Source organism: Schistocerca americana, chromosome 1 (genome assembly GCF_021461395.2).
Source record: "Schistocerca americana isolate TAMUIC-IGC-003095 chromosome 1, iqSchAmer2.1, whole genome shotgun sequence".
NCBI lineage: Eukaryota > Metazoa > Arthropoda > Insecta > Orthoptera > Acrididae > Schistocerca > Schistocerca americana.
In genome coordinates, this window is record NC_060119.1 from 1,086,887,478 (window position 1) to 1,086,905,748 (window position 18,271).

General features: G+C 43.0%; 1 pseudogene; it reads left to right on the plus strand.

Annotated features, from left to right (window-relative positions):
- Positions 1–2,983: 2,983 nt before the first annotated feature.
- Positions 2,984–3,101, plus strand: LOC124556800 (annotated as a pseudogene).
- The last annotated feature ends 15,170 nt before the right edge of the window (positions 3,102–18,271 follow it).

Consider the following 18,271-nt stretch of genomic DNA (forward strand, 5'->3'; position numbering starts at 1 on the left):
TACCACATTTAAATGCAGCAGAATCGTGTTCGGGTGATGTGACGGGGTGAGGGTTGCCGACGGATGGCCCATGAGCGACAGAGGGTACGTCGTCGGATTATGGCCACGCAATTCTCTAATATATAGGTTTGCAAACTGAAGAGCCAGGAGGTGATTCCCCACCGTATCTACTCCTCCACATCACAAGAAGTGACTACGGGGCGTTTCACAATGTCACGCCGATCCTCCGCAGAGCGCCTTATGACTCACTCGTCACACAGCGAGCAGTTACGCACAGGTAATGTTTAATTTCGACAAAGCTCGTTAACACTACATGGAATACAGATACTAACGCAAGAAACGTGTATGGACGGTATCTACACTCCTGGAAATTGAAATAAGAACACCGTGGATTCATTGTCCCAGGAAGGGGAAACTTTATTGACACATTCCTGGGGTCAGATACATCACATGATCACACTGACAGAACCACAGGCACGTAGACACAGGCAACAGAGCATGCACAATGTCGGCACTAGTACAGTGTATATCCACCTTTCGCAGCAATGCAGGCTGCTATTCTCCCATGGAGACGATCGTAGAGATGCTGGATGTAGTCCTGTGGAACGGCTTGCCATGCCATTTCCACCTGGCGCCTCAGTTGGACCAGCGTTCGTGCTGGACGTGCAGACCGCGTGAGACGACGCTTCATCCAGTCCCAAACATGCTCAATGGGGGACAGATCCGGAGATCTTGCTGGCCAGGGTAGTTGACTTACACCTTCTAGAGCACGTTGGGTGGCACGGGATACATGCGGACGTGCATTGTCCTGTTGGAACAGCAAGTTCCCTTGCCGGTCTAGGAATGGTAGAACGATGGGTTCGATGACGGTTTGGATGTACCGTGCACTATTCAGTGTCCCCTCGCCGATCACCAGTGGTGTACGGCCAGTGTAGGAGATCGCTCCCCACACCATGATGCCGGGTGTTGGCCCTGTGTGCCTCGGTCGTATGCAGTCCTGATTGTGGCGCTCACCTGCACGGCGCCAAACACGCATACGACCATCATTGGCACCAAGGCAGAAGCGACTCTCATCGCTGAAGACGACACGTCTCCATTCGTCCCTCCATTCACGCCTGTCGCGACACCACTGGAGGCGGGCTGCACGATGTTGGGGCGTGAGCGGAAGACGGCCTAACGGTGTGCGGGACCGTAGCCCAGCTTCATGGAGACGGTTGCGAATGGTCCTCGCCGATACCCCAGGAGCAACAGTGTCCCTAATTTGCTGGGAAGTGGCGGTGCGGTCCCCTACGGCACTGCGTAGGATCCTACGGTCTTGGCGTGCATCCGTGCGTCGCTGCGGTCTGGTCCCAGGTCGACGGGCACGTGCACCTTCCGCCGACCACTGGCGACAACATCGATGTACTGTGGAGACCTCAAGCCCCACGTGTTGAGCAATTCGGCGGTACGTCCACCCGGCCTCACGCATGCCCACTATACGCCCTCGCTCAAAGTCCGTCAACTGCACATACGGTTCACCTCCACGCTGTCGCGGCATGCTACCAGTGTTAAAGACTGCGATGGAGCTCCGTATGCCACGGCAAACTGGCTGACACTGACGGCGGCGGTGCACAAATGCTGCGCAGCTAGCGCCATTCGACGGCCAACACCGCGGTTCCTGGTGTGTCCGCTGTGCCGTGCGTGTGATCATTGCTTGTACAGCCCTCTCGCAGTGTCCGGAGCAAGTATGGTGGGTCTGACACACCGGTGTCAATGTGTTCATTTTTCCATTTCCAGGAGTGTATTAAAAAACAAACGCACCCCTATATCTTTCTGTCCCGCTTGGTCTTTGCTTTTTATTACTTTTCATTATATTGCTTCTTAGTAATGCTGTGCAGTTATTAAAGTTTCGTATTACTTTCCCCTTTTTAATTCTTCCCCGATTTTAATTAATGTGATGCTAATTGACACGCCTGCCCGCAAAGTACAGTTATAACGTGCGACTAGAGCTTATAAACCCCAACATTGCCTAGTGGGCCGGCCGGTGTGGCCGAGTGGGTCTAGGCGCGTCAGTCTGGACCCGCGCGACCGCTACGGTCGCAGGTTGGAATCCTACCTCGGGCATGGATGTGTGTGATGTCCTTAGGTTTAAGTAGATCTCAGTCTAGGGGACTGATGACCTCAGATGTTAAGTCCCATAGTGCTCAGAGCCATTTGAACCAGTGCCTAGTGGGCCCGTGGTCATCCTCAGTTCCACGAATTCGCCGGCGGAACCCCCCCCCCCCCCCCCCCCCCCCCCCCCCCCCCCCCCGCCGGTCTTCGCGCACAGCGCCAATGTCAGCAACATTTCCTGTTTCCCCAGTCTCAGCTGCATTGCACCGTGTCTTCTCACTACGCTAAAAAGATTCAAAATGACGGAGTTCTTTACCACGTTAGAGGAAAGAGTATTTAAAAGGCACCGTAGTACTAGTGACTGCGGTACATACTCAGTAATAAAGCATTCATAACAATCACCGTAGCGATCCTCTTCCTAAATTATGGGCTCTATGACAGAATAGAAATAAAAAAAGCATGCAAATTTGCCTGCCATTTTTGAAAGTGCGCTTTTATGTAAAATACGTACCGATGAACAATGTCATATAAGTGCGTAATTTGTGTGATACTATCAGTGGCTTTTTAGTGTTCATGGGAAAGGGATTGGATGGGTAAGTTTGGCACCTTGCTGCTGTCTATCGTTGACAGCGTGTTGTAAAGTCTTGTGATTCTGTTAGTCACTGGGTGGTGAACTAATGAACGATCAAAAAGTTACTGCACTTGTCTCACAACTAAATGCGTTACTGGCAGACTGCATAAACTTCCGTTCACGAATTTCCGGCAATTGAAGAGTGGGCTGGTGTGGGTGGAGCCATTTACGATGCATCCACGGTGTATCCTCCAAGTTGGGTGTGAATGGGACTGTTCATGTTCAAGTCTAGAAAAATAATTTGCTGCAATGCATTGCTTGGCCAACGGTCTTGCCGCGGTGATAACACCGGTTCCCGTCAGATCACCGAAGTTACACGCTGTAGGGCTGGGCTAGCACTTGGATGGCTGACCATCCGTTCTGCCGAGTGCTGTTGGCAAGTGGGGTGCACTCAGCCCTTGTGAGGCAAACTGAGGAGCTACTTTATTTAGAAGTAGCGGCTCCGGTCTCGGAAACTGTCATACGGCCGGGAGAGCGGTGTGCTGGCCACATGTCCCTCCATATCCGCATCCAGTGACGCCTGCGGTTGAGGATGACACGGCGGTCGGTCGGTACCTTTGGGCCTTCATGGCCTGTGCGAGGGGAGTTAATGCATTGCTTGACTTACGTTGAAATATCTGAAGTTCCATAAAGTTAGGTGAGTCGATTTAAGCCTCTTCAGACGTCGGGAGAGCTCAGGCTACTATGATCCATTTGATACCCTCATGCCGTGAGAAGTGCTTAAGTCAGTCGTAGTGGAGACTATGAAATCCACTTTGTCGAATACATATTGACGGTATCTTACACGTGGGGCAGGCTCTTCAGTGTGGTAGACAGTTGACAGTTTCGGCTGTTAACTCCAAATAGATAACCATTTAATAAACTGAAAATAACTCCACTCCATAAACACGAGACCTGCTCACATAAGAGAACTGGGCAGTTAATGTTGAGCTACAGTCTGTCCGTAAACTGAAAAGCGGTCATCGTACGTGGAGGGAAGGAAAGATGTCTTTTTCCGGAAGAATGTTAAAGCTTACGTGTAGGATGACTAAAAACCTATTTTCCCTCTTTGCAGCGTAGAACAACGTGCACAAATTCATACAGTTCTGTCCATATGCGTTTCTTGCTTTAGTATCATTAGTAATTAATATCCGGATTTCATGTTGTGTTGGTGTACTTTGTAACCTCCCCGTGGAATTTTGAAAGGACAATAATTAAACGTTAAATGGGAATAGAGCCAAGTGTAACCTCCCCACAAAAATATGAAAATGAAAATAATTGAATGGAATAGCAAATACTGCCAAATGTTAGCTTCCCACAGTAATAAAACTCAATGATAATAAAAATGTGCAAAAATGTTAAGTCCCCACAAAATTAACGTTAAGATCAACCTGATAAATTTTACAATGGCAGCTGCGCTGACCTTAGGCCCTGTGCAATAATTAATCTGATAAATTGATTCTGGGAGGAAAAGCATAGGAAATATTGTTTCAATTGGAATGATTCTTTTCTTAAAAGCGATTGCTTTGAAAACAAAATTATTATTGGGGCAATTCTTGAACAACTTAATTACAATTAATATATGCTACATTATCAGATGGGCGCAATGCTGCTTCATTACCTTATTTAACAATATACCTCGTCCTGAATCGTGACCAGAGACCCATGTCGACGCCCGGCGACTCCTCGCAAACTCCCTACTCGCAACTACATGCTCTCGCGACTCGCTACGTACAACTGCACTCACGCGCGGTCAAGCGCAGACCAGCAACGATAAATAACTCTCTCGTCAGAGATTCTGCCATGCCTCGTCATCGCTGCTACTGAATACATACGTGTTTCAACTTAACGGAAAATAATCATCTCTAGGCATGTTTACACAATGTGGAGGTTGAGTATAACTTGTGAAACACGCTGTGGTTGCTTCTTGTGTCGTGGTGGGGAGGACGGAGTAGAGAATCAGCTGATTGCTCTTCAGTTTGCAGACCTATGAAGAAGGAAATTGCTTGACCTTAATCTGGTGATCTACCTTCCCTCGCGCTTCTACCATACACCGCCATCGCCTCCACCACGTTACGCCCCCAGAACACAGTTCAGCCCTTAACACGGCTCTGCTGCACTTACACGCGTGACACACATTTAATTTTGATGTTACCCAAATCATTTAACAGTAGCAGTATTTTCATACAGTTAAACACCATGTTTAATAATTTGCGACTTTTCCATCCCCTGCAACGCGAAAAAATAATAGTGCTACAGATACATAAGACCTTTTTGTAGGAAATGTAAGTAGTATAGTTTTGTACTACAATTTTCGCTACAAGCCGCGCTTTTAGAGTTACTCAAGAAACACCACAAAAAAGGTTACCATTACTCGACTACACCTACGCTTACACCCTAACGTTGGGAATTTTTGGTCTGTTGGTCATTACACGCCATCCTACCACCGTACAAAAATTTTATACCACACGATTCTTGTTTCGTATTTGACCTTCATTTGGTTTTCGGTGACTGGGTTAGAGGTAATATATGCCTTTTTCGGTACAAAAATATTTGTCATTGTAAAAGATCATCAAATCGTCGTTGAAAACGTTACTATTTACGGACTTTCTAAACACCGTCACCTTCATTTATAAGTCGAATAGATCTACCAGTGCATTACCAATGCGATCATTTAATATGTTACTGATCTCGGAAGTACTCATTACGCTTCAAAGAAAGAAAGAAAGAAAGAGGGAGAGAGAGAGAGAGAGAGAGAGAGAGAGAGAGAGAGAGAGAGAGAGAGAGAGAGAGAGAGAATAAAAACTAGAAAAAATTGGAGGACCACGAACCTTCGAGTTTGCTGCATTTTATTTGCCTATATGAACGACAAGCTGCTTAACCTACGACCACATAAGCAGTTGGTGACGCGTGATTTTGCCTCGTAGGTGGCTTCTTTGCCTTGCATGTCAGACCAGCGACTTTACAAAAGGCATGTGAATTCAATTTTTGTCAGGGGCCTAAATGTGTCTACCTACAATGAATTTGTGTTCTTGGTATGACATGTGTAATAAGCCAGCACCACCACTGCATAAAACAGAACTCTTTCCGTTTAGTTTCGTGTTTTTATGTACCGTCTTCGATCTTTATTTTGTTGTCAGTTACCCTAATTATTGGTTAGGGCCACACTTTGCTACAAACTCGCTTTCAACTACGTTAAATTAATGAGAGATGCAGATGTAATTTGTCTGCTCCTAGTGGAGACCGAGCTGAATGAATGTAAGACGTATGCCCTCACACTTTGTTACTTAAGGGTGCGTTTTTAAATATGTTGGCGTGGACTACTTAATTTGATAACATATTCGCTGCACGCTATTTTAAAAGCAGAAAGAAGGTTTAAGAAGCGGACAAGAGAAAGAAAAGTTAAGTTATACACCCTATGGGAAGTTGGCATAATTAATCCTCTCAGAACTACTAGCGCTGTTGCCAGCTTTCCGCTGCGAAGTGCAAACGGCTGCAGGCGAAAACAAAAGCTGCCTACAGAGCAGTGACAAAACTGACGCGTTGCCACGGAGACGTTTACAAAATGGCGTACGTGACTGGTTGAGGTATGCGCCTGAAGCTGCAGCGCCCAGCCCATTGCAACTGTCAGGGATGTTCTTACGCCGACTGGACTATGGTAGGTAATACTTAAATACACATCAAAAGCCTCGCTGGTTTTGTCCATAAACTTGAGTGCTTTGTAGCTTGGATGCCTTCGCAGAATATTCACATTTTGGTAAAATAAAAGGTAGCTGTGCTGGTGCCTGCTCATCTTTTTGTTATGTTGGTACATATTGTACAACAGTGAAAGTCGTGTCATCGTAATAATACGGATGTTTAAGGTAATTGTTTACTGTATGTAAAGATGTAATATAATCACTATAGTTACGAAACATTTGTTACCTGAAATTAGTTACTTAGAACAACGTAACGTTCAACAGAAAAAGAACTTAGGATATGAAGTTCACATTAAGTACACTGGGCAGCAATTACGCAAAGAGACACCAATAGTTAACACAGCACACTGGAGTTAAATACATTTACCTTCAAAACGCAAATTCGGGTATTGCTTTCTTGAGAAAGTGCTTTTAACCCTTAACTTCGTAGGTGACTGTAACGTATGCAACGAGATAGGGACTCTAGGACCCCTATGTTTAAACAGAGATTTAAGGCATAAATCATTTGAAAGTTTAAATTTGTCATGTAACATTTATTTTTACAATTATTTGAGTGTTGTTTAAATGCTCCTTGTTTATTTTATTGAAGTCTGCAGCATTTTATGATTTATTACACAATATCACATTTTTGTGTTTTTTTTTTATTAATACACGTAAATGGACTGTTAGAGGATTGAATTTTACGTTTTGAAAAATTATATCTCTGTAGCAAATAAATTTCCACGTAAAACTAAATTCCAGGGTTTAAATTTTTACATAAAAATTCCGCTCGGTAGGTACAGAAAGTAAGTCTGCAAAATTGACATTCATTGCTGGGATCTAAATTTTTCTTACCACCACAACGAACACATTTGATTTTATTGGAGAGAAAAAGGCAGATACCTCGACAGCAAAACATTATAGAGTTGGCAGTTTAAGGAGGGGAAGGAGAACATTAAAGCATTCCGTGACAACTGACCTTAGAGAGCAAGTTCGAAAATCTTCGCGCTGTTGAGAGACCATACCTCGTGACTTAAGTTACCTAACCTTGGCCTGGAAAAATGTTCATTTCCCGGATACACGTAATTCCGAAGAACATAATACAGTCAGGTTGCTGTTTCTGAAGAACTTTAACACCTATCATCAATGTTTACATGTGCAATGCATTTACCGGATACTTTGTTCTCAGAACAGCAGTGCCAATACTTAAATCTGTGGTAGCGACTAGAACAGTCCGTCTACAGCAATTACACCTATGATGTTTAAAATTGATTTCTAGTCTCAATTATTTTATAACTTCAACCAACTGGATATCGGTATTTTCCGACGTGCAACTTGAAAAGTGTCGGGTAAAACATGCCTTTCATGCCGCTTATTCGTGCGCGCGTTGTTCGGCACTTGTCTTCCTCAAAGATCTGCACACATTTCAGCCGTCTGTTGGGGGGGTAGTACGTCTCAGGAAACAGTGTTACGTCTTAGCAAGACGTTCGACCTCTGACGGGGCTCAGCCAATACGGAAGCTTGACGGCAGAACTGGTTCGCGAGGCCTAGTTAGGCCGGCGAAGACACATGCTTTTGCTTTCTGTCTGCTTTCGTGATGCCGATGTGCCACTTCTACCTCGGAGTATAGATGCTTTTTGATTGTGAAATGACATATTAAACAGACATTATTCTGAATTGTGGTCAGATGGTTGCTGACTTGCACACTGTGCTGTATTTACGTCATAGTACGCTGCGTTGTTTTTCAGATTGTAACGTATTATCGTACATTTCTCTCTGCATTACATTTTACAGCTGTGTTTGGCGTAAGTGTAGGATCTCCGTTCACACTTTTAGAATATTTGGAACACGTGGGGTCAATATTCAGTTTGTCTTCAGTCATACAAGGCTTCAATTGCCTTATCTTACTGCTCTCCCACTTATCAAATAATGTATCTCACATAAATGATGTGATGATTGTGTCAGGATTGTAATGGAAAGGCTCATCGTCCGTTGTTTTCAATTTGTATATGAATTGTGATAACTTGGTTTCAAATATTGAACATTATACATTATACAGTATCGGGTGTGAGTAATATTTGGTTTTTATGATCTGTGTTAAAGTCTACCTTCCCTATGTTCCATATCTGCATGTGTGTTCACTCAAGAACTACGTTCTCGAAACGCACTACATTCGTTTAAAACTGTTAGAGGAAAATGAAACAGGCTTTACAGATTCATTAAATAGTTTTCAGCTCTACAGGTAAATTTGACACTGCTGAACTTCGAGACAAGGCCCAACGAAGGCGTAGACATCAAGATTATCTCTGTTACCCCACTTCTTAGGGTTTTTCAGATTGTTAGGTGTTGTTGGACAAAGAGAGCAAAAATATTTGCATAGCGCGAATTGCACCTGGAAGATGCATTTCCATCACAGGCATGGTTAGCAGCTACATGAGATCTATTACAAGGATTATAGTTGCAGTTTTGGCTTCGTTAACGCTTGTTACACCCCGTCCTCCTCCCCCCCTTTAATTATTCCGCTGCGCCTTGCGAAAGTTGTTGTTGTTGTTGTTGCCCCAACGAAACTAAAAATGTTAATCAGATTGCGTTCATTCACATGAATCATATTTTATACAAAGGAGTAACGTTTCATGTTATAAAAACAAGTGTCATAGGCTCTTATGAATTCGCATATTAAAGCAAAAGTTTGCGGAAACCTTTCAGACTTTTCTACTTTAGCGAAGATGAAGATGGTGAAACAAGCAGTAGTTTCCTCTATTTATGCAAACACCAAACATCTTTCTTCATAAAAAAAAATTATTAGAGCATTCAAGTTGACTGTACTGAAATTTGTGGTTCTCGTAGTTCAGTTTTAATTACACATTAACGAAAAGACTCAGCTGCAGCATTAAAAATTGTGTTAAGTTATAGCATTATTGGACAATGAACACATTGACAAAGAAAGTGCAAATGTAATTCGCAAATACAGTTTCTCTTAAACAGAATATTGGGATTATATGGGCATCATAGTTTCCAGTGATTATAACAAGCACACGTGTTGTCGTATTCAGTCTTATAATTGTATCTGTCTTAAAAGAATTCTGCGGCATTACTACGGTTTAAACATATACTGCTTGCAATATATACAGATTTGCGACTCCTTTAGTGTTTGCAAAGCAAGTTACGCCCCAGCACAACACGGTTATCAAACAGTTTCGAGTAGGAAATACTCCTACCTTTTTAAATTTGGCTTTGATTTGGTACGTCTTGGAGCGAGCTTAGTATGGCTTGCTGGCCACCACACCAAAAAATTCTGTAGTTGGATTAGCACTGCTTCATAGAACTGCAAAAGCATGAAGATGACTGGCTTCTCCATTGTTTAAACAGATAACTTTCTCCCTGCGCACGAAGGACTGCTGCTATGGGAGGTGGTGTGTTCGTTGCAGTTAAAAGCTGTTTAAACGCAGCTGAGATCAATTTTGTGAAATAGTCGGGATAAAGCTGTCAATCCGACAAGGATTGAACATTGTTTTAGGATGTTTTTATAGACCAACGACATCCGCAACAAACATCGCAGAACGTTTCAGGAAAAGTCTTGAGTACATAGGAAATAAATATCCAAATTATCCATTAGTTATAGGTGAAGACTTTAATCTGGCATCCATTGACTGGGAAAATTACACGTTTATCACTGGGGCAGGAGCAAAGACTCGAGTGAAGTTATTCTAGGAGCGGTCTCAACATACAACCTTGAGCAATTGGTTAGAAAACCAACTCGAGATGGGAACATATTAGATATCTTGGCGACAAACAGACCTGATCTTATTGAAGTTAATCTAGAAGAAGGTATTAGCGACCATAATATCGCTGTGGCTTCTATGTCAGTGGAAGTTGGAAAATAAAAAAAAAACCGAAGAAACAGCGTAGAGTTTTCTTGTTTGGGAAAGCAAATAAGTGTCATTAATGAATATCTTCATAATCAGCTCCAAGCTTTCACCGCGGGACACAGAGATATTTAGCATCTTTGGTCGGAATTTAAAGGCATTTCCCACCACGTGATAGAGAAGTATGTGCCTAGCAAAAATACTGGGAAGGGAAAGGATCCTTTTTGGTACAACGAACATATTGGGAAGTTACTGAGAAAGCAGAGGATTTTGCACAGTCGTTTTAAGCGTAGTTACTGCCCCGCTGACAAACAGAAATTAAGCAAAATCAAAGCAGCTGGCAAAAGCTCAATGAGAGATTCTTTTAAGGAATTTGAAAGCAAAATCTTATCTGCACATTCTATAAATAACCCAACAAATTTTAGTCGTACGTAAAATCTATGAGCGCTACAAATAATTCAATACCTTCTCTTGCTGACAGTAATGTAACGGATGATGATAAACAGAAGGCCGAAATTCTAAACCTAGCTTTCAAAGACTCGTTTACGGTAGAGGACTGCAGCACCATTCCCCCTTTCAATTATCGAACAAACGGAAGGCTGGCTGACACAGTGATTAGTGTATCTGGGATTGTAAAACAGTTAAGATCCTTAGAAGCCAGGAAGACATTTGGCCTAGACGGTATCCCCGTCAGATTGTATGATGACAATGCTACAAATATAGCACCATTCTTATCCATCATCTATCAGAGATCACTGGAATAGCGGATAGTTCCACGGGACTGGAAGAAGACCCAGGTCCTAGCAATCTATAAAAAGGGTAGAAAGTCGGATGCACATAATTACCGGCCAATTTCACTGACATCGATTTGTTTTAGAATCATGGAACATATTTTGTGTTCAGATATAACGACCTTTCTAGACTCTGCAGGACCAGCACGGTTTTAGGAAGCATATACAGCTGGCCCTCTTTGTGCATGATATACAACAGGCTCTAGATACGGGCTCCCAGGTTGATGCGATATTTCTCGACTTTCTACTCAGTTCCGCACTGTCGCTTGCTCCAAAAAGTGCGCGCATACCGTCTATCCGATGACATATGCGGTTGGATAGAAAGTTTTCTAACAGAAAGGGTGTTGTATGTCGTCCTGAATGGATGACTTCGATAGAAATAAGCGTAACTTCGGGTGTGCCCCAGGGCAGCGCAATAGGTCAGCTGCTTTTTACGATTTACATAAACCATCTGGTTGATGGTATTGACAGCGATATTAGACTGTTTGCCGGAAGAAATCAGTAAGTATTTGCAGAAAATAAATGCGTGTTGTAATGTCTGGCAGTTACCTCTCAATATCAGTATGTCTGATCTACTGCGCATAACAAGGCGAAAATCCCCATTAATGTAAGAGTACAAAATAAATGCCCAGTCTTTGGAAGAGGTAACATCCGTCAAGTATCCGGGTGTGGCTATTCGAAATGATCTCAACTGGAATCTTCAGATTACACAAGGAAAGAGCAAGGCGAACTTTAGCGATGAACTGAAGCGATGCAGTCCTTCAACAAAGGAAATTGCTTACAATACTTCAGTTCGTCCAGTCTTAGAGTATTGTTCATCTGCATGGGACCCTTATCAGTTAGGTCTTATTCAAGAGATTGAGAAGGTCCAAAGAAGAGCGGCAAGACTGGTACATTTCGCCATCCCGAGAGCGTTACAAATCTCATAGAAAGTTTGAAGTGGGACAGCCTTGCAGATAAACGACGCGCTAAACGGAAGGGGCTGCTCACTAAATTCCGGAATCCGATCTTCGCCGAGGATGTAAAACATCAACTTTCAAATCGCGCAATGATCACCATTCAAAGAAAAGGGAAATTAGAGTTCGTACTGAGGCGTTTAGACAGCCGTTTTTCCCTCGCGCGATCCGAGTGGAACAGGGGGGGGAGGGGAGGGAGGGAGGGGGGGGGGGGGGAACAACATGACTTTGGCGCGAATTGTGCCCTCCGCCACACACCGCTTGGTGACTAGCGGAGTATGTATGTAGATACGTAGATGTAGAAGGTTGGACGCGTTAAAAGTTTTAATTCTCCCCCTATCTCGTGGTACACTGCGACGCACGAAGTACATGTGCCCCATTATCTCGACTAACTCGAATAACGTTTGGTCAAGAAGGAAAATAAAATTTTGAAGCAAATACTTGTTTATCTACCAGGGGGACATTTACCAGCATGATTGTCTTTCTTATGACTTCGTTGGTAACGAAGATAACAGCGGTACCTCCTTTTTAAACAGCACCCTAGGATTTTTATTTGGTAATCCAGTTTTTCTCTTAAAGACCCCTTGACAAGCGTGTCACAGTGTGCTATTCACGTAAACATTACTTTATCAAATATGCAACAGGACACTGACTTAGACTCTCTTGTACTGCCACACAGTGAGGATACCCGGCGTAACGTTACCCGTTCATGTGCTGGACTTCACAGTAAACAAATGGAAACACAAGGGAAAATGCACATCGGTCATTCAGCCAATCGTCTTCAGTTGAAGGTTTGTGAGTGCAATGTGCACCAGCTAAGAGAAGATAGAAGAGCAACTCTCATGAAAGTTAAAACATTTATGAAGAGCAAACGACTTCAATCACGAAGCTGGTGCTGCCACGTACTGTACTGACATTGTAGAATCGCACTTCAGAAACGGAATCTGTAATGTAAAACAGTGGAACATTAAGCACATTTTACACTGAGGAAAGTACCTTTTATACCTGGCCACAAAACGCTCTTCTTGCCCCCTCCTCCCCCCCCCCCCCACCCCCCCCCCCCCACCCACCCTCCCGGATACTGCAGTTCCCTTCCAGCTTCATCTCTGTACTCCTGTGTCGATCTCCCCCGGCCACTGATTCTGAGATGTCAGGGCGCAACCACATCCGTGTGGCCAGACCTGAGTGCCGACAACCGCCATTCCGGACGTCCGGTAGCTACGCGGTCATAACAAAGCCAGCCAGCATCCGCTTCACGGCCAGGCCGTCCCCACTCATAACCGATGTGCCTAAAACATCGCACTCGCAACGTTCCCGCACCTCTTGCAAGGCTGCCTAGGTGACCACGTTACACTGGAAAATGTTCTAATCTTTGGACCACCATATATCGTCATCCCGATTCATAACACTTGAAATGTGGCATAAAGATGGAACGTTTTAAGTCATGCTGCGCCTACGTACACCTACAAGGTATTCACTTCCACTATCAACAAACGTGGAATCCTTCGCTCGTATAGACTATCAGAATGCTGCCGCTAAACCACATTCTCGTCGTTGGGTGAAATTTTAATTTGGTTTAGTCGCTGAGGTTTATTTATTGTCTCAAACTTCCACTCGGCTGATGCGGCATTTAATTACAGCATGGAACCAAAGGCACTAGAGTCCATCCAGATACGGGTAAAAAGAGAACTATGAATTGTGTATGCTCTCGGACGCAGTATTTCAGCAACCTGAGTCGCCAGTGTTGTTTATCGAGAAAAATGATCCAAAACTTCGACAGGAAAAAAAGAAAACAGAGACAAAGTTTGCCCAAATATAATGGGACATAAGGAAGACTGTAGTGTGCCATAAAGTTGAAAAACACAAGTTGTATTGTGGTTCCTTTGTAATCTGAGTCATCGACGCCGGATGTTCGGGTTCAAACTAGTATTTTGAGGTAGCTCACTGAACGAACACAAGCGTAATTTTATGCAACGGCGAAGACTTGTATTTCCAAAACTGTGAATGGGGTAGCTGACGACTGGGTTGTTAACGCCCAAAGCAAACCCAAGGAGTTATTTCTCCGATAAGAAAGTGATTAGTTGTGAAAAATATACGAATTAACTATGTCAGTACGTAGTTAACACAGACAGTTATCGTAAACTGTACGATGAGTGACAATTTTTGAAATTAAAATGAATGCATACACAGACCAAGCAACGGAAGAGCTAAGAGAATAAAACACCGAACAAGGTACGACTAGAAGAGCAGACGACTAGATTCCTTGGTCTACCCGTACGTCAAGTACAACTTTCTCTTTCATACAACACTGCATTCGACAGCTAAATGTTGAGAGTTTGCAGCTTCAACCATATGTTCCACTTGCTCAAGGTGTGTGCATTGCATTAGATAATACTCTTCGGCGCCTGGAGACGACTGTGTTAGGTACGATTTCTTAGCTCGGTTTCACTTACGTACTTCGTGAACACAGCCATAACCTCCAACCAAACTGGCGACACTGTCTTGTACAAAAATCCTCATTCTACCCGAACTTCTTCAGAACACACTCGTATGCGGAGAACTGTGATTCATGTTATCGATATTTTTTGCTTTTAGGACCACGTTAGATTTTTCTCCTTACATATATCCAGCCCGAGCTTTTGCTAAGTCTCTAAAGACATCTGCATCTATGGGTTGCTATACTGGAAACTCCATTACATTGAGTTGAATATTACTCAGCACAAGCCACATGCTAAGAAAGTCTAAATGAATACCGTAGCTGTGCAGTAGTAAGCTATGAACGATACCCGTCTTCTCTCTAGCACAGACCCCGTTACGTCGTTCACCACCTCCTAGCCTCATGCTCCCGCGCTATTCTTGGTGCCAGTTCTGATTCTCTAAATCTCTGAACATCTTCCGGTAAACGTATAAATGGCTTCTTATTTTCATTTTTTCCTGAAGCCGGCCGATATCTGTTCCTGAAGTGTGGGTTGTAGTTTTCATCGAAAACAGTGTCTGCATGTTTCGATAAAAACACCTACGTGTGTTTGATTTTATTTTCATACTCATCGACTAACATTCTGAATTCCTCACCCACTCTATTCCAACAACTTAGTGTGATTTATTTTTATTTATCAACTTCTCATGGGTGAGGTTCAGTCATGTAGAATTTTTTGAGGGACATCATGTTCGCCGTTGATTGTATTTCACTGGCTGTTTCACTTCACGATTGCGATTTCGGCCTCTGAACCATTATCAAGAGTTTGCTTCAGCACACGTCAGACTTTTAAAATCTTCCGGTATGTATAAATGTTATTGTCAAAGCTAAACCTTTTCACTGGACGTATATTTTGCGAACATGACTTCTTTCAACAAATACTTTCATTTACTTATCTATTATCACTCTAACCAGTGATATCAAACAGACGTTTCTGCTATTCGAGGCACAGTTTCGTAAATAACACAGCAGACATCTCTTGTCATATCGTGTGAACTAAGTCGGCGTATTATTAACTGACGCTTTTGCTAGAAGGACTTCAGAAAAGCGCTTGTCGTTCAAAAAAAAGAAGGGAGAGAGAAGATTAAATTTCAGTGTTCCATCAACCATACAATAGAGGCCGTACATCAGCCGTGCCTTAAAGAAGGTGAAACAATAACATTCACCTGAAAGTGATTCAGCGACGTCAGGGAAACCTAGATCTGCATAGCGCGAATTGCTCTTGAACTCTGCTCCCTATGAATGAAACCCCAATTCACGAAGCACTACTCCATCTTCCTCATTCCCAAGTAAAAAAACGCGAAACATCCAAATTGATGGAAATACCAATGTGCCAGATATATCACCAGTGTCTTTTCCTGACAGACACATTTATAAACAAAATATAACAGTACTGATAAAAGTGGTAGAAATCATACATGACTAGATTTTCAGATTTTATTTTAATGCCATGTTCTGTAATTCTGAAACTTTCTGGCAAATCAAATCTACTTGCTTGACGAGGAATCGAATGTAGGACCTTTTCTTTTGGCGGACAAGTGGTCTACTGACTGAGCTCTGCAAGCACGAGTCACTATCCGCTCTCACAGCTCAACTTCCACCTGTACCTCTTCTGTAATTTTGTCATACATCGTTATTATGTAAGTTCTTACTGTCAGAGGAAATTTAGCACACCACAAATTCTGATTCACTCTTGACTTTAAGGAGCACTACTTCTTAGACTGTTACATTCATAGAAATCTCAATCCACATTCTTCCTTCGATTCGGTCTCCTCAATCTCGTCTTTTACAAAACTACCGAGTATGTAACAACGATTTTCCTGTGCGAGTATGTAACAACGATTTTCCTGTGCGTCCTGTGAAAAATAAACAAATCGAGAGTAGACGAAATATCACACCTTAAGTAATGCAAAAACATTAGAATGATCGTTAGATTCAATCTAATACACTAACGTAGAACATCTTCAATTTTTGGCACTGTTACGTAATAACACTTTTTACTCCAACGGACGTGCTCAGAAACTATCATAATTGATGCCCGCTTATACGGAGCATGGTCACAGCCAACGGCCAACTCTATTTCGCAGTTGGGCGCTTGGGAATTAATTAAATGTTGGGGTAATGCAAGGAAGTTAACATTATTTAAAAAAAAAAAAAAAGGTTACAAACTCTGAAGAAGTTCCGAACTCCCTTCAAGCGAGCAAGCAAGTCATAAATTTCTCTGTTGGGCTTATGTTCTTGGGTACGCATTAGAAACAGTCGTAATGAGAGCAATATGCTCAGAACAGTGTGGTGTTTTACTTGGCATGCTACCTTGAGCGGCCGTAAGTAACTTCTTTCCACGACCTGCGACACGACAGAACCATATTACGAAGGGAAACCACAGTTTAACGTGGAACCTGAATCATATCAGTTAAGCCAACTAAGAGCAGAACGAGAGATCGAAGGATTTCTCTTCTGTACAACAATCCTGAGAATTCTGAACGTATACATCGAGTGACATGTGCATCCAGTGACACGAAGATCCATACATCTGTCAACGCTGATTCTTGTCCATGTCACCCAGTTTCGACAGTGGTCTAGGGACGGCGACTTTGACTAGTCATCAAACGTCCTAAATCCCGAGTTCGAGCCCCATCACTGCTTAAATTTTGAAATAAAATCGTTAGTAATGACGGCCGAAGTCTCTCCGCATAGGGAGTCACCCTTTCTCTGCCGGTGGCCTTATCAAAGAAGGTGGAAGGAGCAAGGAGCAGACAGAGTTTCAGGGCACAATCTCATGCCCGTGGTGTGGGGAACTTTCCTTAACAGGCGGGAGAATTGGAAATGGTCAACGGCATCAGGATGCATAAGGCAATGGAAACCATTGCATTAAAGACAGTTTGTTGCCAAAGTACATGTGGCCCGTAACTAAAAAGTTGCCTTGATGACATCTCCGTTGGCAAAAGATTACGGGAAGGGACTTCCAATGGGAAGGTAGCCACGAGAAACGGATTGAATAACAACGAAAGGGTAAGTCGAGTACCATACGATTGAACGTGCTAGGGAAGCTACAAAATCTGGAAAGGGAAATGTAAGCCTCAGTCTATATACAGTTGGGGTCACTGAAGTAAAATAGAAAGAAGACAAGGGTTTATGGTCAGGCGAGTATAGAGTAACATCAATAGCAGCAGAAAATGGTATAACAGGAGTCGGTTCCGTTATGAAAAGGAAAGTAGCGTAGAGAGTGAATTACTGAAAAAGTTCATTGATAGGGTTGTTCGTAAGAAATCTGAAGAAAAAGAAAAGGCCAACAACAATAGTTCAGGTAAACAAGCGGACATCACAAGCGAAAGATTGATAGTGCAAGTACGTCAGGATATTGAGCAGCTAATTCAGTATGCAAAAGAAGATGACAATCTAATAATCAAGGGCAACTGGAACGCGGTAGTAGGGGAAAGAGTAAAAGAAAGAGTTACGAGAGAATATTGGCTTGGTAGTACGTGTGGCGGAACCGGTTTATAGTATTTCATGACTTTAATTACTTATAAATGATATTTCAGGTAGATTAAAAAAATATAAAACCAGTTACCTATTGTCAGCGTAACAATTCGTTTGATCTCAAAAATGATTATTGTCACTCTGCTAAAGAAATCTCCACTTGACGTTGTGTAGAAATGTTGTGAGCGGCACTAAATTGCATATCATTTAACAGATTTTACACAACTGTTACTTAAGATGGAAGCACTTTTCTCTAGCAAAAGGAACATTTAGTCACAAAATACTTCCCGCGCTCAACACTGACGTATGTCTCCTATTAAAGTA